Source organism: Phocoena sinus, chromosome 8, assembly GCF_008692025.1.
Source record: "Phocoena sinus isolate mPhoSin1 chromosome 8, mPhoSin1.pri, whole genome shotgun sequence".
Classification (NCBI taxonomy): Eukaryota; Metazoa; Chordata; class Mammalia; order Artiodactyla; family Phocoenidae; genus Phocoena; species Phocoena sinus.
In genome coordinates, this window is record NC_045770.1 from 15,279,940 (window position 1) to 15,304,832 (window position 24,893).

The 24,893-nt window shown below is 41.0% G+C and overlaps 1 long non-coding RNA gene across 1 annotated transcript; it reads left to right on the forward strand.

Moving 5' to 3' along the window:
- Positions 1–504: 504 nt before the first annotated feature.
- On the forward strand, positions 505–22,439 carry LOC116757656. Its single transcript, XR_004351051.1, has 3 exons — positions 505–519; positions 7,156–7,260; positions 22,334–22,439. It is a non-coding gene; the product is annotated as an uncharacterized LOC116757656 (long non-coding RNA).
- The last annotated feature ends 2,454 nt before the right edge of the window (positions 22,440–24,893 follow it).

The following is a 24,893-nucleotide window of genomic DNA, read 5'->3' on the forward strand; positions in this document are numbered from 1 at the left end:
TATGGATTTTGGATGACCGCCTCTTAAGGTGATACTTAAGGTGATACTATATAGAGATCCATCCAGTTTCGGGGAAGACATATATATATACACATACACACAGTTAATATTAAAAAGATGATGTGCTAAATCCTATATAAATGCGGAATCTATAACAGAGAGGAGGGGCAAAAGGTGTACACAGGCTATGAAAACGTTTGGTGGAGCAGGGCCCTGAGCTGGCCCTTTAAAAATGGATAGGATTCGTTAAGACCCTTGTCTGAATTGGTAGAGCCTTCCAGAGTTCTGAAAATGATCAGGGGGGTCGTTTTGCAGACAAAATCCGTTAAGAATTACTGTGAAAACCTGGAAGCCTAAAGTTTTAAGATATGTCAAATTATTTTTCAGGTGACCTGTACTGTCAAATAGTACTACATTTATCAGACGTATATAATCCAAAATAATTTGTCCACCTATAAAACGCTAATTTACCTCGGAATTCTCTTGCAGATGTTCACACAATTTATGGCACACCAGCGGGTAAATGTTTGTTGCTTTAAATGTTTTATCGAAAAGAATTTGTGTTTGGGGAACTCAAATGATGCAGCTTGAATTAGTCTCCAGGGATAAATCCATAGGATCCTGAATTTCTTCAGTTTTAACACTCAACACACTTTAATGTAATTACTACTTTTAATACACTGTCTTCCCTGCTATACTCTAAGCTCTGAGGGAGCAGAGACCTTGTTGTGTGGATTCCCAGCACCTGGCATGCTGCCTTGATGCATAGCAGACACTCATTAAGTATTGCTCAACCAGGAATGAATGATCAAGCGTTGAATTTGTGCCTATGTGGAACCTATGACCTATCTTTATACTTCCTTGTTTTCAACTTTTTAATTAATAAACAAACAAGGGAAGTGTGCCCCAGGGAACACTAGAGCTGGTTAAACTAGCCTCTGCTAATATTTGAATACCTCTGTGGCTCAGGCAGTTTTTAGTGTTTTGGCAAAATCTGAATGTCACCGAACCCTGAAATTTATTGATGTTGTCTCCTAATATGTCTGTTTTAGCTTTCTAAATAATTCATTTAAACAATGCAGGCGGTAGAGTGGAAAGGACCCTAAACTAAGCTTCAGGGTACCCTGGGTTCTTCTCCGAAGGCTATTGCTCATTTTACTTCTTTGAGCCTTTGTTTCTTAATGTGTAAGGAGAAAGGGATGGACTAGGTCATTGCTGAGGTTCTTTTTAGCTCTAAGCCTCCACTATCCCCTCAGTTCCTTGCAGGAACGTAATTCTGGGGCATACAACACTATCTCACTCCTCACTTCCCACACACAACCTCCCCTTCCGCTGGGCCCCATTCAGGGTCTGTGTTTTCCATACAGTTTTCCATATCACCATACAGCTGGTGATAGGTAAAAATAGTTTTTTTCTGACTATGAGACAAATTGACTGAAAGCTGTCAGGAGAGCTTGCCCTTCAAGTTGTCTTTCCATTAATGATGATGGGTTTAATGATTCCATCCGGATTCTTTCTGGTTTCGCTCATGACTGCATGCCAACCCAAAGGGAAGAAATATAGAAACCCTGACAAAAGGTCTATGGACTGACTGGTGTAACGTAAACATGATCAAATGTAAACCTAGAACTTTGAGAATGAGTGTCAAAACACCACCCAAGTGGCCTGGAATTTAGGAGACTATTTGACATTTCGTCACTTACAGTAATTAAACTGGGAGACTTCAGGGGACCTGGCATTTCAGACATGAAAAGAAGGAAGAAAAGCTATGTGGACTGAGAATGGACTCACAGTGTGAATTCAGGGAATTTCTGTGGGTAGAACGCAAGGTCCGATGGTTTATAGAAAAAGTTTCAGAGTTTTATTTATTATTAAAACAACATTAAGAAATGTTTCAACAGGAAAATTTTTTTTCACTCCCTTTCTTACAAATTAACGCATTTTCATTTGCCTCGATTTATTTCAATCAGTAACCATATGGTCAGTAAGTATTTTATTTCTCAATTTTAAGATCTTTGTGGTCAGGTCAAGATATTGTTAGAAATAATGTAAAGACAATGGAATATTACTTAGCAGTAAAAAGAAACAAAATTGAGTTATTTGTAGTGAGGTGGATGGACCTAGAGTCTGTCATACAGAGTGAAGTAAGTCAAAAAGAGAAAAATACTGTATGCTAACGCATACATATCAAATCTAAAAAAAAAAAAAATTGGTACTGATGAACCTAGTTGCAGGGCAGGAATAAAGATGTAGACATAGAGCATGGACTTGAGGACATGGGGTGGGAGGGGGAGTAGCATCGGGTGCTACTTCTGGGGTGAAGTGAGAGTAGCATCGACATATATACACTACCGAATGTAAAATAGTTGGCTAGTGGGAAGCAGCAGCATAGCACAGGGAGGTCAGCTCCTTGCTTTGTGATGACCTAGAGGGATGGGATAGGGAGGGTGGGAGGGAGGCTCAGGAGGGAGGGGATATGGGGATATGTGTATTCATATGGCTGATTCACTTTGTTGTACAGCAGAAACTAACACAGTATTGTGAAGCAATTGTACTCCAATAAAGATCTATTTAAAAAAAAAGAACATATTATATAACAACATTTTTGTCTTCCCAACTGAAAATTGTTAATTTGTCATATTCTTATATTTTTTTAACTGTGTGTGTGTGTGTGGTTTAATATCATTATAAACTCATGGACTGAAACACATTTGATATGTTTCATTCATTGCAATTATTTTTCTTATTGATAACCAGATTGCCCCAAAATAATCCCATTCAAGTTGGCTCCTGAGTCATTTTGACATGACCAGACATTGATCCGCTTTCTGTCACTTTAGTTTTGCTTTTTCTACAATTTCAATAAATAGAATCATAGAGTAGAATCAACTTTTGTTTCTGGTTTCTTCCTGTTAACATGATATGTTAAGATTCATCCATGTTGTTGTGTGTACCAGTACATGGTTCACTCCTTTGTATTGCCAAGTAGTGTTCTGTTGATGGATATTCTACAATTTGTTTATCCAGTCAATAGTTAATGGGCATTTGGGTTGTTTCTGGTTTTGCTTATTATAAATAAAATGAGGATGGAAGTTCATGTAGAAATCTTTGTGTGGACATGTGTTTTCCTTTCTCTTGGATCTCTTGGACCTAGGACTGGAAATGCTGAGTCATATGGCAAGTGTATGTTTAGCATTATAATAAACTTCCCATCTGTTTTCCAAAGTGGCTTATCATTTTACACCCCCATCAGCAGACTGTGAGAGTTCCAGTTGCTCTGTATCCTTGGCAATACACAATATTATCAATTAAAAAAACTTTAGCCATTCTAGTTGTTACGATATCTTATGGTGGTGTTAACTTGCATTTCCCTGATGATATTAAGCATCTTTTCATATTCTTTTTGGCCATTTATATATCTTCTTTTGCAAAGTGCCTGTTCAACTCTTGCCCATTAAAAAATATGAGGTTATTTTTCTTATTACTGAGTCGTAAAAGTTCTTCTATATTCAGAACAAAAGTTCTTTGTCAATATATTTATTTCAAACATTTTTTTCTCCCAATCTGTGGCTTGTGTTTTCATTTTCTTAACAGTGTCTTTTTGTTTGCTTTTTTTTTAATTTTTGTTTTGTTTTTTGGCCATGCCACTCGTCATGCAGGATCTTAACTGGACCACCAGGGAATTCTCTACAGTATCTTCTGAAGAACAGAAGTTTTTAACTTTGGTAAAATACAGTTTATCATTCTCTTTCATTTATGGTGTGTGATTTTTGTGTTCTATTTAAGAAATCTTTACTATTAGTTATCAATACAATAGAGTTTCTCCCATGTTTTCTCCTAGAAGTTTTATATCTTTAAGTTTTACATTTCAGTCAGTAATCCTTTTTAAGGTAATTTTTGTGCATAGTGTGAGGTAAAGAACAAAGTTAATTGTTGTGCATATGGATGTCCAATTGTTCCGGTGCAATTTATTTATTTCTTTATTTATTTTTGGCTACGTTAGGTCTTCGTTGCTGCGCACGGGCTTTCTCGGCGAGCGGGGGCTATTCTTCACTGCAATGCGCGGGCTTCTCATTGCGGTGGCTTCTGTTGTTGCGGAGCACGGGCTCTAGGTGCACGGGCTTCAGTAGTTGTGCTGCACAGGCTCACTAGTTGTGGCTTGCGGGCTTAGTTGCTCTGCGGCATGTGGGATCTTCCCGGACCAGGGCTTGAACTCGTGTCCCCTGCATTGGCAGGTGGACTCTTAACCACTGCGCCACGAGGTAAGTCCTCCATTGAATTATTGACATCTTGGCTGCTTTATTGTAAGACAATTGGCTATATATGTGTGGGTCAATTTTGGACTTATATTCTGTTCCATTTATATTTATGTCTATCTTTATATCAATACCAGACTATCACAATTTCTGTAACTATATAGTTACTTTTGAAATCAGATAGTGTAAGTCTTCTAGCTGTCTTCTTCTTCAGAATTGTTTTGACTATCCTAGGTCCTTTGCATTTCCATATAAATTTTACTTAATTAATTAATTTTGGCTATGCTGTGTGGCTTGTGGGATATTAGTTCCCCCACCAGGGATTGAACCCCAGGCTCCCCAGCAGTGAAAGCACCGAGTCCTAACCACTGGACTGCCAGGATATTCCCTCCATATAAATTTTAGAATCATGTTCTTGATTTCTACAAAAAGCCTTTTGAAATTTTGACTGGCATACATTGAATACATATTTGGGGGAGAATTGAAAACAACATTGACTCTTCTGATTCATGAATACTGTTTATTGTGCCATCATTTTAGATCATCTTTAATTTTTCTCAGCAAATTTTGTAACTTTCATTGTACAGGTCTATATATTTAATAAATTTATCCTTACGTACATATATCCTTCACATTCATAAGAACATTTTTCTGAGGTCTTAGAGAACACCCCAAGTTGGGAACCCTACAATAGCATTTACTCTCTGATTAAATGTACCTGAAAAATTTAAACAATCAGCTTGATATCTGTAATGAATGTAACAATGTGCTTGAGAAGGAGTTAAGAACCTCAATGCCAGACCAAAATACACACCCAGTCTAGACATCTGTTAAGTGCTTTGCTTTCATTGCCCACCAACCTTCAAGATAGTTTCATTCAAATTTCCACTTCATTAAAAATGACAAATCCTTATATCATGGATTTTTAGGGTCGCTCTCAAGATAAAACCCTGAGTTCTGAGTGCCAATAGTCCATGACTGTTTCTATCACAATGTCTACCTTTCTCTTACCCATGTGTTTACAAGTCTCTCTCCCTGACTAAATGAGTTCTTCTGGGGTAGGAGCCTTGTTTGCTTGTAACCCCAGTACCAGGAAGTGCCCGGCATAATAAATATTTTTTGGTAAATATTTGATGGATGAATAGTCAAGGTTAATTTTCAGGTCTCAAGAAAGAAGACGGTTAAAGCTGAGGGGAGCAGATGGTGGAAGCGAGGTCAAGAATAGGAATCAGCACCTGGAATCCTAAAAGGCTGCAATGCAGTGGGAAGTTGGAACACAGGAGGTAACCGGGCATCGTCCAAATTAGTTCTGGCAGACAGTTTCTTGCATCTTCTTGTATGTTTTAAAAAGCTGGATATTCTTAAAGGCTATGTCCAAGTAATTGACAAAGTCATCTTAGGCCCACTGAATTTCTTTTCATTTCAGTAGATATTTATTTAATTCTTACTTATGTGTCAGGCACTCTGCTAAACAATGGGGAGAAAAATGAGTAAGGTAACATTTCTCTCCTCAAGGAACTCACTATCTAGTGATAGTGAGGACAAATGATTCTAATACAATACACAATGATAGAGGAGAGAATTGAATGTTCCAAGAAGTGAAAGGAGGAGGTGGGGTGGTTAGAAAAGGTGTCTAGGAGAAAATGATGCCTGATCTGATTTTTTTTTAAGACAATTTTTAAAGAGCACTTTTAGGTTCACAGCAAAATGAGAAGAAGGTATAGAGATTTCCCATATACCTCTTGCCCACCCACATGGACAGCCTCCCCTACTATTATAACAGGATGGTACATTTGTTACAATTGATGAACCTACATTTAAAAAATTTTAACTTATTTATTATTTTTTTTAACATCTTTATTAGAGTGTAATTGCTTCACAATGGTGTGTTAGTTTCTGCTTTATGACAAAGTGAATCAGCTATACATATATATATATATATATATATATATATATATATATATATATATCCCCATATCTCCTCCCTCTTGTGTCTCACTCCCACCCTCCCTATCCCACCCCTCTAGGTGGTCACAAAGCACAAAGATCTCCTTGTGCTATGCGGCTGCTTCCCACTAGCCATCTATTTTACATTTGTTAGTATATATAAGTCCATGCCACTCTCACTTCATCCCAGCTTACCCTTCCCCCTCCCCATGTCCTCAAGTCCATTCTCTACGTCCTGCCCCTAGTTGATGAACCTACACTGACACATCATAATTACCCAAAGTCCATAAATTGCATTAGGGTTTACTCTTGGTATTGTACTTTCTGTGGGTTTGGACAAATGTATAATGATATGTATCCAACATTACAATATCACAGTGTTTTCACTGCCCTAAAATTTCTCTGTGTTCCACCTATTCCTCCCTACCCCTTCCCTCTCCAAATCCCGGCAACCACTGTTTTTTTTTTTAATGCCGCCATAGTTTTGCCTTCTCCAAACATCATGTAGTTGGAATCATACAGTATGTGGCCTTTTCAGATTAGCTTCTTTTACTTAGTAACATGCATTTAAGATTCCTCCATGTCTTTTCATGGCTTGATAGCTCATTGCTTTTCAGTGATAAACAATATTCTATTGAATGGATATACCATTTGCCTTTTGAAGAATATCTTGGTTGCTTCCAAGTTCTGGCTATTATGAATGAAGCTGCCTTAAACATCCATGTGCAGGTGTTCATGTGGACCTAGGTTTTCAACTCATTTGGGTAAATACCAAGAAGCATGATTGCTGGGTTATATGATAAGAGTATGTTTAGTTTTGTAAGAAACCACCAAATTGTCTTCCAAAGTGGCTAAACTATTTAGCATTCCCACCAGCCAATGGCATATTCTTCTCAGCACTTGGTTTGTCGGTGTTCTGGATTTTGACTCTTTTTTTTTTTTGATCGCATAGTTCAGCATGCAGAACTACCCCCACCAGAGATGCAACCCGCAGTAGAAGCTCAGAGTCTTAACCACTGGACCACTAGGAAGTCCTGGATTTTGACTATTTTAATAGGTATGTAGTGATATTCTCGTTGTTTTATTTGCAATTCCCTAATGATGTATGATGTGGAGCATTTTTTCATATGCATATTTGCCATCTGTATATTTTCTTTGGTAAGGAATCTGTTAAGGACTTTGGCCCATTTTTAAAATCAGGTTGTTTGTTTCTTTATTGTTGAGTTTTAAAAGTTCTTTGTATATTTAGGATAACAGTCCTTTATCAGATGTCTTTTGCAAATATTCTCTCCCATTCTGTGGCTTGTCTTTTTAGTCTTTTGACATTGTCTTTTGTGGTACAGAAGTTTTTATTTTAATGGAGTCCAGTTTATCAATTATTTCCCTCATGGACTGTGCCTTTGGCATTGTATTTTTTTAAATTTATTTAGTCATTTATTTTTGGCTGCGTTTTTTTAAAAAAATTTATTTAGTTATTTATTTTTGGCTGCGTTGGGTCTTCATTGCTTTCTCTATCTGTGGTGAGTGGGGGCTACTCTTCGTTGTGGTACACAGGCTTCTCATTGCGGTGGCTTCTTTTGCTGCAGAGCATGGGCTCTAGGTGTGCAGGCTTCAGTAGTTGCAACATGCAGGCTCAGTAGTTGTGGCTCGCGGGCTCTAGAGCGCAGGCTTAGTAGTTGTGGCGCACGGGCTTAGTTGCTCTGCGGCATGTGGGATCTTCCCGGACCAGGGCTCAAACCCATGTCCCCTGCATTGGCAGGTGGATTCTTAACCACTGCACCACCAGGGAAGTCCCTTGGCGTTGTATTAATATCTAAAAGATCATCTAGGTTTTTCTTCTATGTTATTTTCTAGGAGTTTGCATTTTTCTTTATCTTTGGTTTTCTATAGTTTGAAAATGCTATGCCTAGGTGTAGGTTTTTTTACATCTATATTTCTCGTTGTTCTCCAATCTCCCTGGATCTGTGATTTTGTGTCTGACATTAATTTGGAGAAATTCTGAGTCATTATTGTTTCAAATATTCCTCTTGTTCCTTTCTCTATTTCTTCTCTTTTTGTTATTTCCATTATGCATATCTTATACTTTTTGTAGTTGTCCTACAGTCCTTGGATATTCTATTCTGTTTTTTTCAATCTTTATTCTCTTTGCTTTTCAGTTTTGGAGACTTCTCTTGATACGTCCTCAAGCTCAGAGTTTCTTTCCTCAGCCATGACCAGTCTACTAATAAGCCATGAAAGACATTCTTCATTTCTGTTACAGTGTTTTTGATCTCTAGCATTTATTTTTGATTCTTTCTTAGAATTTCCATCTCTTTTCTTACATTACCCATCTGTTCTTGCATGCTGTCTACTTTATCCCTTAGAGTCCTTAGTACATTAATCATAGTTGTTCTAAATTCCAGGTCTGATCATTCTAACAGCTCTGGTTAGATGTCTGGTTTTGATGCTTGCGCTGTCTCTTCAAATTGCAGGTTCTTTTTTTTTTTTTTGCTTTTTAATATGCCTTTTAATTTTTCTTGATTGCTTAACATGATGTACTAGCTAAAAGGAACTGCTATAAATAGGCCTTTAGTAATGTGATGGTAAGGTATGGGGGGAGTGGAAGCATTGTGTACCTGAACTGTGTCTTAAAGAATAAATAGGAAGGACTTCCCTGGTGGTGCAGTGGTTAAGAATCCACCTGCCAATGCAGGGGACATAGGTTTGATACCTGGTCTGGGAAGATCCCACATGCCACGGAGCAACAAAGCCTGTGTGCCACAACTCTTGAGCCTGCGCTATAGAGCCCGTGAGTCACAACTACTGAGCCTGCGTGCCGCAACTACTGAAGCCCGCACACCTAGAGCCCGTGCTCTGCAACAAGAAAAGCCACCACAATGAGAAGTCCGCGCACCGCAAGGAAGAGTAGTCCCCGTTCGCTGCAACTAGAGAAAGCCCGCGTGCAGCAATGAAGACCCAACACAGCCAAAAATAAATAGATTAATTAATTAATTAAAACAAAAAGAATAAATAGGAATTGCCAGGTATAAAGCAGAGAGGGTAAAGGAGAGAAGTAAGGGGCCAGCAAGATTAAAGGCTTGAAGAGAAGAGGCAGCAGGAGAAAAATCTCCCTTGCTTAATATCTCTCAGGAGTAAAATATTATGGTGATAACTTCATATTAGCTGTCTCCTTCACCAGATTGGGATCATGCCTGAATCAGCTTTATTTTTTTCACATTGACTAACACAGAGCATGGATTCTGTGTACAATGCACTGTAAAACTAATAAATAATAATTTCCCAATGACATGGGACCTCTCTGCTGTCAGAGAATCACCCTGGACAAGCATAAGCTGGGCCTGGGGTCACATAAGTCCAGCCTCAGTCTTACACTGGTAAATAAATTAGAATTGCCTCAAATCATGGATGGTCCTATTACCACTATTCTTTCTACTATTACAACTATCACATCATCTATCTATCTAGCTAGCTATATCTATATATTTACATATATTTGTATACAGATATATATAGATGGTAGTTTATATATATTATGTACTGCTTATATATACATATAATATATATAAATATATAACTTATATATACACATATAATTACTACTTCAAATTTTAAAATTACTTTCATATACATTATCCTAGTTGATCCTACTATATTGATCCTAATACTACTATATTATGACTACTGTAAATAGAAAAGAGAGAAGTAACAACAAAGAGATTTTAGTCAATCAGTTAACAAATAGTTATGTGTCAGACTGTGCAAGCCACCTCAGGGATACAAAAGGCATATTGAAATAACAGAATTCATAGATAAAAGGATTATTTGGTCCAGCTGTCTCATTTTATAGACAAGTACTACAGGTATGGGAGGTCAAACTTTTTGGACCCTGCTTACAGACTCCAGGATTTCATAACAATCTAGTAGTAACGCTAAAATGAAAACCCGTGAAACAATTCAAAAGCAATTAGGCAGTGAATAGTATGGTCCTGACAGAAGGGGAAAAAATCCGTGAGGAAGATGACAGAACTAAGTATCAGACACAGTCCTGGGAACTTCCATATGATCTTTATTAATCCTCAGAAAACACATCATCATCATCACCATTTTATGATAAAACTAAAGCTGAAAGAAGTCAGGTAATTTACCAAAAGCCCCACAGCAAGTGGTAGATCTGGAATTCAGAGCCAGTTCCTTCTAAATCCAACACTTACGTTATTTAAACTTTTAATCACTGAAGTAGAACAGGCATGGCCTCTGTGTGGGATGAGAAAAAGCTTTTCAAAAGTGCTGAAAAAAAAAGGAGAGTAGGATCAAAGTAAGCAGGGCATTGCAAAGAGGAAATTGTTACGTAGATAGGCAATAGGGAACATTTGCAGGCGCTTAAGTATAAGGAGTAACATGATCATTATGGGGAAACTTGAAAATTAGAAGGCATCTCAGGTGAGAAGTCATGTAGAAATCTATTTATAGCACAACTTACAGATATTTACTCAAATTCTGATGTAAGTAGTCACTTGACAGGGAATTTTCTTCTAAGGCCAGCGTGTTACTCGCCAGCCCTAATTATTGATAGCTTTTTGGTAAGCATACTTTGTATTTCTTCAATCAAAAGAACATAACAGCTCAGGACCAAGCTCAGAGCTTTGTGGCTCACTGCTGGAAATCTTCTAAGTTAAAACAAAGCCAAGAATCCATACCTGTGCATCCATCCATTCTTTCAGAATACTTACTGAATGTTTCTGTGTGCTGGTCACTTTCTAGCGGATTGGGCTACAGAGATCTCTGCCCTCTTGGAGCTTCACTATGCCCTCTTACTTGATAGGATTTTCAGTATCACCAAACCATTTTGGATTTTTGTGCCTTCCCTCCTAACACACCAGACTTATTAAAAAAGTGCTTTCTTTTTAACACTACATTGGGGTCACAGAGTAAAATTCTCCAACTGCCATCTGTTTATTTCAGCTAAGTACCATAAAGAAGTTTCCACCATAATGATCCTATGGAGCTAGGAAAACTACCACAAGTCCTAAATCTTTGGCTGGTCATTAACTTCTAACTATGGTCTTTATTTCTTGTGGTGAAATAACGTGCCTTTCCTTGCCTAATCCCTTCCTGGTGTGTATCAACATTATTTAATGTCTTCTAATTCAGTCATTTTTTATTTTATTTATTTATTTATAAAAAAAAATTTGTTTTGGCTGCATTAGGTTTTTGTTACTACACGTGGGCTTTCTCTAGTTGCGGCGAGCGGGGGCTACTCTTCATTACAGTGTGCGGACTCTCATTGCAATGGCTTCTCTTGTTGCAGAGCACAGGCTCTAAGCACGCAGGCTTCAGTAGTTGCAGCATGCAGACTCAGTAGATGTGGCATGCAGGCTCAGTAATTGTGGTGCAAGGGCTTAGTTGCTCTGCAGCATGTGGGATCTTCCCAGACCAGGGCTCGAACCTGTGTCCCCTGCATTGGCAGGCAGATTCTTGACCACTGTGCCACCAGGGAAGTCCCCAGTCACTTTTAAAATAAATATGCCTATAAACATTAAATAAGATTTTAAAAATCTTATTTATTTATTCCATTCACTCTGCTGTTGTAGATAGCCAGTCAGCCAGAGGTATTAGTGCAATTTTCAAGGACTTAGGCTAAAATTTCTAAAATAAGGAAATTATCTAAGATCTTTATCAAAACCCTCTAGGATCCACCCACCTCTGTTACTTTTTTCATTAAGGTCTCTTGATTCCAGGTTCGAACTACACTCTTTTTTAAAAAAATTATTCTATTGAAGTATAGTTTATTTACAACGTTGTGTTAATTTCTGCTGTACAGCAAAGTGATTCAGTTATACATATATACACATTCTTTTTCATATTCTTTTCTATTATGGTTTATCACAAGATATTTAATATAGTTTCCTGTGCGAACTACACTCTTGAGAGTTCATCAAATAGTACCACAGTTGTCTAACGCCTGTCTCTGGTCCCCTCCTCTTAATTTCCCTGTCTGAGCATAGGTCCGGAAGAGACCTTCCTTTTTCTTCCCCATCTTTTCTGCCTTCCCCATCCTAAGTCCCCACATGCTCAGATGCAGGTACTTGGCCCATGACGTTGCCCTTTCCCTTTCTCTCCACCAAAAACTCCTGGGGTTCCTTGGCTCTGATTCTACACTGCAGTGACTCACTCTCCTTTTCTCTTAAAGTCCAGTTTCCTTATCATGGCTTTGAGTTCCCTTCTCCCTTTTAGGTCCTGAACTGCCTCCCCAGCTTCATCTCCCACCGCTCCAGTCTACACTCCATCTGCTCCACCCTTCCATCTACCTGACTGTTCCCAGGCATTCTCCACTCATGCATTTTTCCTTGTCTTTGCTCTGGCTGTCCTCTGCCCTCAGTGTCCTTTTTACCATCCTTTACCCATGGAAATTCTACTTCTTCTTAAAGCTTTGCTGAGTCCTAATAGCCCTCTGTAAAGCTTCCCCTGCTTCCCCAGTTAGAACAAATCAGAACTGACTGCAGTTCCCCACTCTGCTTTTATTTTCCAATGCTACCTGCTCAGGATATCTTTCTTCATGTAAAAGTTATCATATTATGTAGGTAAGGACTGTATTCTCAGCAAGGTATCACATTGGAAAACAATTGTTAAATTATTTGATCTAAGGTGTTAATTAGCTGATTAAGTTTAACTTACAAATATAGGAGGCAGGTAATTACAGTAGACAGACTATATCATTGAGAGTCAGGAGACCTGGATTTGAATCTCAGCTCTGATTCCTCCCTTTATCGCTCCTGACCTCCCTTTCTTCCTTCCCAAAATGAGGTTGGCAAAGTAAACACCAGCCAGGTAATGCAGGGCCTTGCAGCCCATGCTAACTGTAAACAGAAATCATTAAAAGATCCTAAGGAGAGGATTGAGAAGATCAGGTTTCTGCTTTGGAGGGATTTTTGGTTGGTTTGTTTGTTTTTGTAAAATATACATAACACTTACCACTTTAATTATTTTTAGGTGTATAGTTCAGTGGCATTAAGTACATTCACATTGTTGTGAAACTATCACCACCATCCATCTCCAGAACTTTTTCATCTTCCTAAAGTTAGATTCGGTATCTATTAAAAAATAACTCCGCATTCTCCTCTCCCCCTACCCCTGGCAATCACCATTCTACTTTCTGTCTCTGAATTTGACTCTTCTAGGTACCTCATATGAATGGAATCATACAGTATTTGTCCTTTCGTGTCTGGCTTATTTCACTCAGCGTAATATCTTTAAGGTTCATCATGTTGTAGCATGTGTCATACTTTCCTTCATTTTTAAGGCTGAAGCATATTCCATTGAATGTATATACAAAAAACCCCCTCATGTTTTGTTTATCCATTCATACATCAGTGGACATTTGTGTTGTTTCCATCTTTGGCTATTGTGAATAATGCTCCTATGAATGTACAAATATCTGTTCAAGTCTTTGCTTTCAATTCTTTTGAATACATACCCATAAGTAGAATTGCTGGATTGTATGGTAATTCTTTTGTTTGTTTGGACGTGCTGCACGGATTTCAGGATCTTAGTTCCCTGACCAGGGATTGAACCTGGGCCCTCAGCAGTGAAAGTGCGGTGTCCTAAACACTGGACCACCAGGGAATTCCCTAATTCTTTAATTTTTTGAGGAACTGCCATACTGTTTTTCACAGTGGCTTCACCATTTTCCATTCCCATCAGCAGTGCGCAAGGGTTCCAATTTCTGCATATCTTTGTCAACACTTGTTCTTTTCTTTCCTTTCCTTTCTCCCTTCCTTCCATCCTTCCTCTTTCTTTCTTTCTTTTTTCTTTCTTTCTTTATCTCTCTCTCTTCCTTTCTCCATCTCTCCCTCCCCCTCCCTCCTTCCCTTCCTTCCTCTTCCTTCCTTCTCCCTTCCCTTCTTCTTTTCCTCTTTTACTTTTCTTTTCCCTTTCTTCTTTCTTTTTCTTTCTTTCTTTCATCATCCTAATGAATGTGAAGTGGTATCTCATTGTTTTTTTTTTTTTTTTTTTTTTTTTTTTTTTTTTTTTTTTTTTTTGCAGTACGCGGGCCTCTCACTGTTGTGGCCTCTCCCGTTGCTGGAGCACAGGCTCCAGACGTGCAGGCTCAGTGGCCATGGCTCACAGGCCCAGCCACTGCGCAGCATGTGGGATCTTCCCGGACTGGGGCACGAACCCGTGTTCCCTGCATTGGCAGGCGGACTCTCAACCACTGCACCACCAGGGAAGCCCCCTCATTGTGGTTTTGATTTGCACTTCCCTAATGATTAGTGATGTTGAGCATCTTTTCATGTGCTTATTGACCATCTGTATATCTTTTTTGGAGAAAAAGTCCATTCAAGTCCTTAGCTCATTTTTAATTGGTTTGTTTGTTTTTCTGTTGAAGAGTTGTAGGAGTTCTTTGTAGTTTGGATATTAATCCTTTATCAGGTATTTGCAAATATTTTCTCCCACTCCATGGGTTGTCTTTCACTCTGTTGATAGTGTTCTTTTTTTTTTTTTTGCGGTACACGGGCCTCTCACTGTTGTGGCCTCTCCCGTTGCGGAGCACAGGCCCCGGACGCGCAGGCTCAGCGGCCATGGCTCACGGGCCCAGCCGCTCCGCGGCATGTGGGATCTTCCCGGACCGGGGCACGAACCCGTGTCCCCTGCATCGGCAGGCGGACGCTCAACCACTGCGCCACCAGGGAAGCCCGATAGTGTTCTTTGATGCACAAAGTGTTTTGTTTTTTTTTTTATAAATTTATTTATTTACTTATTTATGTTTGGCTGTCTCTGGTCTTCGTTTCTGTGTGAGGGCTTTCTCTAGTTGCGGCAAGTAGGGGCCACTCTTCATCGTGGTGCGTGGGCCTCTCACTGTCGCGGCCTCTCTTGTTGCAGAGCACAGGCTCCAGACACGCAGGCTCAGTAGTTGTGGCTCATGGGCCTAGTTGCTCCGCGGCATGTGGGATCTTCTCAGACCAGGGCTCGAACTCGTGTCCCCTGTATTGGCAGGAAGATCCTCAACCACTGCGCCACCAGGGAAGCCCCACAAAGTGTTTTTAATTTTGATGAACTCCAATTTATTTGTTTTTTCTTTTGTTGCCTGTGGTTTTGGTGTTGTATCCAAGAAATCATTGCCAAATCCAATGTCATAAAGCTTTTCTTCTACTATGTTTTCTTCTAAGAGATTTATAGTTTTAGCTTCTACGTTTAGATCTTTCATCCATTTTGAGTTAATTTTTTTTTTTTTTTTTTTTTGCGGTACGCGGGCCTCTCACTGTTGTGGCCTCTCCTGTTGCGGAGCACAGGCTCCGGACGTGCAGGCTCAGCGTCCATGGCTCACGGACCCAGCCACTCCGCGGCATGTGGGATCTTCCCGGACCAGAGCACGAACCCGCGTCCCCTGCATCGGAAGGCGGACTCTCAACCACTGTGCCACCAGGGAAGCCCCTTGAGTTAATTTTTGTATACGTTGTACAGTAAGAGTCCAATTTCATTCTTTGGCATGTGGATATCCAGCACCATTTGTTGAAAATCCACTTTCTGTTTTTAAAAGATCATTTTGGTTACTTTATGAGGATGCATTGTGGGGGTAAAGGTAGAAGCAGGGAGAAGAGTCAGAAGGGTATCGCAGTAGTCCAGGTGAGAGATGATAGTGTAGAGATGATAATGATGTAGAAATATGGTAGATAAAGTAAATAGCAGTAGACGTGGAGAAGAGAATATGGATTTTAAAATATTTTGGAGGTAGAACTGATAGCATCTTCTCATGCCTCGAATATAAGATAGCAGGGAAAGGAAGGATAAAGACTTACTTGAATGTTTGACTTGAGTTTCAGGAGGGATGGAAGTGACTGTGTGAACTTGGTTAAGTCACTTTCAGCTGTCTGAGCCTCAATTAGTTTATTTGCAAAATGGCAAAAATAGTAAAAATATCAACCCCACCATATCACATAATTGAAAGGGTAATATAAGATAATAAATACGAAAAAATTTTGAAACATTTAAAGCAATAACACAAGTAGGGGCTGATTGTATTTTCATTGTGGAATTTGGACTTTAACAGAGGGATTCACGGAGACGATAGACTAATTTAACCTCAAGGAATAATAACATTGGTGGCGGAATTTCAGACGCTGTAGTTATCACTCAAGCAAAGACCTTTTCTAGTGTCTCTCAAATCACAACATGTAGGTAATTACCGCATTCCCCAGACTTTCTAGTCATACAGTTTGGTCATAGCTCTACTTTACAGAATTGTAATTGAACCAGGGGCTTAATAACAACAAAAGTCACATTTGCACAGTACCTCATAGTTTTAACGTCCCTTTACCATCTTATTTAATGCTCACTTCACCCTATGATTTGGTATTATTATTCCTCATTTTCAGATGAGAAAACTCAGAGGTTGAATAACTTGGCCACTATTAGCCAGTAAGTGATGGACATGTGATTCAAACCAGGTCTTTTGAATCAAAATACTATGTTTCTACTACACCAAGAATGTGAGGCTACACAAATCCTACATTTCATCTTTTAGATTCCCAAAGGTCCTCATGTTTTTCTTGGTTTGTTTTTCTAAACCCTTGGCAATTGTTGAAACATAAGACACGTGTTTCTCCATCTGGTTTTAGTGCCTTCATAAAATTAATAACCTAAGAGTATGATGGGCCCTTCCATATTAATTGAGAAAATATGACCATCCTACAAATTTTATTCACTTTGTGGTCCCATCATAATGGTATACTTGGGTTTTATCTGAGTAGATCAAGCACTGGAAAATCCATTTACTCACCACGAATAAAGTAGTGTCAGTTCAGTTTGATTTATTTTCTGCAAGTCTGTAAGAGTATCCCTAATTGTAGCAACTGTTGCCCTCAGCTTGCCCCCAGAGGTAGGTATAGAAGACCTTTAAACTGTGGGCAGACTCATATCAGCTGAGGATCTTGTTAAAATGTAGGTTCTGATACAATAAGCTTAGGGTAGGTCCTGTGATTATGTATTTCTAACAAGCTAGTAGATGATACCCCAGCTGTTGGTCCTTGAACCCATATTCTGAGTAGCAAGGACCTAGACAAACCCAGGGGCTACAGTCTCTCTGGTGTTAGTCTTGCTCCAGTGGTGAGTCCTTGGAGCTGAAGCCTACCATCCCAGCTCTAGCTCTATGTGATTTCTGGATTAGTCCTTTAGTTCTCCTCACTGAAACTATAGGCCTATCCTGAACCTCACCATTGGGTTAAGTGACAACCTATACAATTCTTCCCAGACTACCCTTTCTGGGGGCGAGGCCCCATCTCTGGTCCTCCTCATTAGGTTCTGTTTCAAACTAATGGCTTGTTTATTAACATTGTCGTGGTGCGTTGGTGCTTGCTATCTTGTCTCACCCCGAAGATAGAGCCTCTTGGATCTCAGTGTTGACTCAGAGGGAGACAGGATTTACCATGCCTTCACTGACATTGACCTGAATGACTGGTCACCCTCCACAGGGAGCCTGTCTAGACTCCCTCACCCTGATTCCACTTGTTTCTGGCAAGAGATGAGGTAAAGGCTTGTAGGTAGGATTTGACGGGAGCAAGACCGGAGGTAAGAAGGTTCGGAATTAATATGGCAAACTGAGCACACCCATCTAATTTCACTCCCTCTCAAAGCACGACTATCAATACAGTAATGGTATTTTTAAAAGAAAGAAGACTCACTAGGACAGGAAGAACAGTAGGTAATAATCAAAGCGTTATTAGTTTGAAAGAACAGAGTAGGCTCAATGCCTAACTGGCAGTGGGCAAATCTGAGGGCCAACCTGAATTACATCACAAAATCCTCAGAAGGCACAGGGGTTGATAGCACTAAGTACCTCTGGAACTGGGTGTGGGGGTGGGATGGGGGTGGGGCTGGACTAAAATGAGGAGGGTTGAGTGAAAGCTAAGTGCGAAAGATAGATTTCCCACTCCATAGCATTGGTTGAGCCTGTCCGTCATCCCAGGAGAATATTTGAGTTATATTCTCTGGAGAAGGTAAAACAGAGAGGTTCTGGACTGGAGGATGGGAGGCATAGTAAAGCAGGAGGATGAAATGACTCTTCATATGCTGAATGCTGGGTACGCAGAGCCCCTAACCATTTTTCCCACTTGGATCCCAGAACGCACACCTTTACTATCAAGGCAGGTGGTTGAAAGAAATTTCTCTGGGGAATCTTGTTCTCAACAAATGACCCATGCAGTTCACCCCTATAGTGAAGCTCAAAGTCAGCAAGCCCCACGGATGTGCTCAGAGATTTCAACAGATATTTACTTCCTCATTCTTTTTTTTTTTTGCGGTATGTGGGCCTCTCACTGTTGTGGCCTCGCCCGTTGCAGAGCATAGGCTCCGGACGCGCAGGCTCAGTGGCTATGGCTCACGGGCCCAGCCGCTCTGCGGCACGTGGGTTCTTCCCAGACCGGGGCATGAACCCGTGTACCCTGCATCGGCAGGCGGACTCTCACCCACTGTGCCACCAGGCAAGCCCTACTTCTTCATTCTTAACCAAGAGCCAAGCAGAAGCCAAAGTTCCCAGATATCTGAGAAAAGACTCTAATATTGAAGACAGAGAACAAAACAAGAAAACAAAACACAGATTTTTTCCATTATATTTTCATGGGAAAAAATGTAAATTTTTTGATACATCAAAAAGAGTATCATGGGGACTTCCCTGGTGGCACAGTAGTTAAGAGTCTGCCTGCCAATGATGGGGACTCAGGTTTGAGCCCTGGTCTGGGAAGATCCCACATGCCACGGAGCAACTAAGCCTGTGTGCCACAACTACTGAGCCCGCGTACCACAACTACTGAAGCCTGCGCACCTAGAGCCTGTGCTCCGCAGCAAGTGAAGCCACTGCAATGAGAAGCCCATGCACCGCAATGAAGAGTAGCCCCCACTAGCCACAACTGGAGAAAGCCTACACGCAACAATGAAGACCTAACGCAGACAAAAATAAATAAATTAGTTAATTAATTTTAAAAAAAAGAAAAAGAGGGCTTCTCTGGTGGCACAGTGGTTGAGAGTCCGCCTGCCAATGCAGGGGACACGGGTTTGTGCCCCGGTCCGGGAGGATCCCGCATGCCGCGGAGTGGCTGGGCCCGTGAGCCACGGCCGCTGAGCCTGCACGTCCGGAGCCTGTGCTCCGCAACGGGAGAGGCCACAACAGTGAGAGGCCCGCGTACTGCAAAAAAAAAAAAAAAAAAAAAAAAAGTATCATGGTAGGGAATTCCCTGACAGTCCAGTGGTTAGGGCTCAGTGCTTTCAGTCCCAAGGGCCCGGGGAACTAAGATCCCACAAGCTGCGTGGCATGGCCAAACAAACCAAACCAAAAAAGAGAGAGAGAGAGAATATATAAGGTGAAGCCCACCTAAAATATACTGTTGGAGAATGGTATGGAGATCTTGGACATCAAGATCTAATGCTACAGGGTGTCATTGCTTGTAGGCCTCTCATAGGACAGAGCTAGGAAATAACCGTATCTGTACCTATATGTATATACACAACACTATCATCATCTCTCAGTATCTGTGTTAAGCTAAACACGAGTTCATACTAATAGCTCTCACTATAATCCAGTATCACATGGTTCACTCTAGCTTTCCCTCCTTTCCTAACTGTACCCTCTCACTCCAACAGTAAGAAACCGGGTTCCCATCATCTGCCATTCATATACTTATTTGTTCATTCCCGGTCTATGCGTAGAGTGGTTTTAGAATTGTTAACCCATACCTCCAAGGAAAACGACTTTATCAACCTGAGGACAAAGCTTAAGTATAGTTCCTTTTCATTCTTCCAGTTTCCAGAGTTTCCAAAGTTACTTAAGTCAGCACCTCTTTTTCCTCACCCACTTCAGTGAAATAATGTCATTTATGATATAGATTCTTTTGTAATAGTCTATATTCCATCCTAGAATCTTCTGTCCTCCTGGTTGATTTTTTTAAATTTTCATACATTAAGATTCACTCTTTGTGCTATAAAGTTCTACCAGTTTTTATAAATGGGTAGTGTCATGAACAGTATATATTTCAGGAATAAGGTACAATAAAATATATGAAAAAAACCCTGAGGGTGGGCAAGGGAAGGAGATAAGGAAGAAGCAAATAAATAGATTGTACATCATTGGCAACGTTCCATTTTTAAAGTTAGACAGTGAATTCATTATATAAATAAACAAATGAATAAGACCATACTTGGATCAGGATCAGTGTTAGTAGTACATACATACCGAAGATTATGAATTATGATTAGAATCAAAGGGTATGGACTTCCTATCCCCATCAAGGAGGAAAAGGGGCCTTCTAGTTTCCCCAGATGTTTTAATCAAAAGGGTCAGAAGCTACCCAAGCCTTCCTTGATGGATCAATGGACAAACAGAATGCAGTCTGTGTACAGTGCAATATTACTCAGCCTTAAAGAGTGAGGAGATTCTCGGGAATTCTCTGGTGGGCCAGTGTCTAGAACTCTGTGCTTTCAATGCCAAGGACTTGGGTTCAGTCCCTGGTCAGGGAACTAAAATCCCACAAGGTGAATGGCGTGGTCAAAATAAACAAATAAATAAGGAAATTCTGTCACATGCTACAACATGGATGAACCTTGAGGACATTATACTAAGTGAAATAAGCCAGTCACAAGAGGACAAACACTGTATGATTCCACTTACATGAGGTACTAGAGTAGTCACATCTATAGAGACAGAAAGTAGAATGATGGTTACCAGGGCCTTGGAGAGGGGAATGGGGAGTTAGTGTTTAATAAGTACAAAATTTCAGTTGGGGAAGATGAAAAAGTTCTGGAGATGGATGGCAGTGACAGTTGCACAACGATATGAATGCAACTTGCAACTTAATGCAACTGGACTGTGCACTTAAAAATAGCTAAAACGGGGCTTCCCTGGTGGCGCAGTGGTTGAGAGTCCGCCTGCCGATGCAGGGGACACGGGTTCGTGCCCCGATCCGTGGGGATCCCACATGCCGCGGAGCGGCTAGGCCCGTGAGCCATGGCCGCCGAGCCTGCGCGTCCGGAGCCTGTGCTCCGCAGCGGGAGAGGCCACAACAGTGAGAGGCCCGCGTACCACAAAAAAAAAAAAAAAAAAAAAAAAAAAGCTAAAATGGTGCATTTTGTGTTTTATATATATTATATATATATATATAAAAAATCCAAAAAAAAAAAAGACAAAGACTGAAGAAACAAGTTTGCCCTTCCCCAATAGGAGTCTGAGTGAACTGGTATGTAGGGATTAAGACCATGTCTCCATGAATTCTTTTTTTTTTTTTTTTTTTTTTTGCGGTACGCGGGCCTCTCACTGTTGTGGCCTCTCCCGCTGCGGAGCACAGGCTCCGGACGCGCAGGCTCGGCGGCCATGGCTCACGGGCCTAGCCGCTCCGCGGCATGTGGGATCCCCACGGATCGGGGCACGAACCCGTGTCCCCTGCATCGGCAGGCGGACTCTCAACCACTGCGCCACCAGGGAAGCCCTCCATGAATTCTTTTACCCCAACATCAAGAGAGCAGAGGGGGTGTAATTCCCTGGCGGCCCAGTGGTTAGGACTCCACGCTTTCACTGGCTTTCACTGCTGTGGGCCCAGGTTCTATCCCTGGTCAGTGAACTAAGATCCCATAAGCCGTGTGGCATGGCCAAAAAAAAAATAGAGAGTGCAGGGTGTGCCTGTGTAACTGGTCCATGCACTGAACTAAGACCACACAGCTCTCAGGTCTTCTATTCACATCATGTGATCAAAGAGGGGATTTCTAACCCTAGACTAACCCCTGGTTTCCTGAGAAATCCCAGCTCCTTCAGCAGGTATCAAAGTGGATTCTGCATCTGGTGTAAATGTGCCCCTCCACCAACAGGGCCAAGAGTGAACCTGAGCTCCTGAGAACTTGATTATAACCTTCCCCTTCCATCAGGCTTTCTACCTACATCATCAGAGAACAAGAGGGGTACATGAACTGGGACTGAGATCTTGAATCCCTAGACTTCCTTGCCTCTATTAACAGGGGTAAAAAATAATACCCAGACACCCACCACTCCTTATTCCCTAACCACACTGAACAGACTTGAACTTCTGCCTTGAATCCCTTGGAACTAATCCCATTATGTTTTTTTATCTCTGTTTATATCAATCACCATGAAGTTGGGAGAGGCAATCCCTTGTGGGTCCTGGACATCCCTGCAGAGGGTACCAACTGCGAGACTTATCCCATGTTATTGAGCAGTTTCGATAGTCAGAGGAGCAACTAAGTAGCTCAAGGTGACCACGGTGTGACTGCTGTCTGCTTGCTCAACTGTACCTTCTGTGGGGAGGCGGGCTGGCTTGTCTGCTGCTTACTATAAAAGATACTGAGGCTTGGACCTGAAATTCTTAGCTGTGGCACAAGCCACTGCATGTGCAGCATCCATCTGGGCCTATTATATCATCCTGTGGGGCCTAAGGGCAAGGGGAATCAGCACAGTTAGGCTGATACTCCTGCTGTTTGCTGTGCTCTAAGAAACTGTTTTGCTCTGATCCATTAAGTTTCAATGTCAACTTTTAGCCACCAAGGAGTTGTGGCAGACCAACCTGCTTGCTTGCCTAGTTATCACCTTTGGAGTCTTGTTACTTCTTGCCTTTCTCAATGAGGTTGGGGTTCTTCCATGACACCCCATATCCCACATTGGAAGCCCCATAAAGATTGGCATATCCCCTACTCTGTTCCCCCCCACCCCTCCCAAATCCTAAAATTCTTCCACTATTTACTCTAAATTTTATGATCCATTATCAGCAAAATCACCTATATTCTCAAATATTTCTTGAACATTCCCTTCATCTTTTTGCATTTAAAGTGGTGGCTGTATGTATATACTCCCACGACTGTCATATTATTGGGCCCGGACATCAGGTAGGTGTCCTGCTATTTTCAGATCATTCTCAGTCTTTCCTCCCTGATAACCCCAAGCTCAGAATCTCATGTTTTCAGACATCACCCACTCTCTGTAATAGCTTTGGGCATCTTCTGATATTCTTCTCATCCCAATATACCCACCTCATGTATTTACTATTTTATTTTATTTCTTTACTTTTTTACTTTCAATGTCATTAGTTTTATTTCCTTTACTTTTAGATGTCAAAGAAGGAACTGCATATCTATCAGTTCAACTCACAGATGCAATAAGGCCACCTATGGTATTGTAATAAACTGAAATGCTTTTATTATCTTTTTTGCCTTTCCAAGAGAGGCAGTCTAATGATGAATACCGACCTCAATGCTTACTCACCTTGGGACCTTTCTGAGCATCAGTGTCTCATCTACAGAGTGGGATAAAACCACCAGGGCAATGAAGAAAATAAAGAGAAAAGCCACAGAACACAGGGTATTTGGTCAATGCTAGTCTACTTGGATCAGAATATTATTTGAGAGAAGGACGAAAACCCATTTTCTCTTCCCACGTTGGATGATGTGACCCCTGCAGTTTTTTAAATAAATAAATTTATTTATTTATTTATTTTTGGCTGCATTGGGTCTTCGTTGCTGCGCGTGGGCTTTCTCTAGTTGTGTCGAGCAAGGGCTACTCTTCATTGCAGTGTGCAGGTTTCTCATTGCGGTGGCTTCTCTTGCTGCAGAGCACGGGCTCTAGGCTTGCAGGCTTCAGTAGTTGTGGCATGGGGGCTCAGTAGTTGTGGCTTGAAGGCTCTCTAGAGTGCAGGTTCAGTAGTTGTGGTGCACGGGCTTAGCGGTTCCGTGGCATGTGGGACCTTCCCAGACCAGGACTCAAACCCATGTTCCCTGCACTGGCAGGCAGATTCTTAACCACTGTGCCACCAGGGAAGTCCCACCCCTGCAGTTTTATGAACAAGACTTTAAAGAAGAAATTGACACACTTTTTCTGCCAGGAGCCAGAGAGCAAATATTTTCAGCTTTTCAGGCTATAGGGTCTCAGTGGCAACCATTCAACTCTTTCTGCGGTAGTTTTTACTGTTTTAGCTCCTGGCTTACTCTCCAGAATTCCTCCTCTTAATTCTTGGTAATCTCAATACACATGTAGACAATCCTTCTAACATCCTACCTCTCAATTCCTTGACATCCTCTCCTCCATTAATATTGTCCTCCACCCTATTTCCATCGGGTTTTTTTTGGCCACACTATGCAGCATGTGGAACTTCCCCAACCAGGGATTGAACCCGTTCCCCTGGCAGTGGAAGCTCCGAGTCTTAACAACTGGACCACCAGGGAAATCCTCCATCTTATTTTACCAATAACTACAACCTTTCATCATGGCCATGCATTTCCCTCTCTAACCAACTGTCACTCTTTTCTGACCCCACACTCTTTTCAGTACCCTGACACCTGCAATTCTTTAATCCCCCAGGACCTCCTGTCCTCCTACTGTCTTTTCACTATACCTTATTCCCTTTGTGGCCTTTCTCCTTTCTTGACCTAACTTAAATTCCATGATCAATCACTATATTCAAATCCATGTATATAATCATATTTATTTGGTAATAACCACAACTCTAGATACATAAAAACTTTTCACTTGCTCTGAGCAGCTGAAAGTGGCTGGAGAAAAAACATAGCCTAGCTAACTGGTCCCATGAACTTCAAGTGAGTTTCAGTGCTGCCCAGCAACGATGGTATATACCCCTAGTTCATTCATTCATCCACTCTTCTGGATGAGAATTTCATAGCTTCTCTCTCCTCAAAATGTCTTAACTC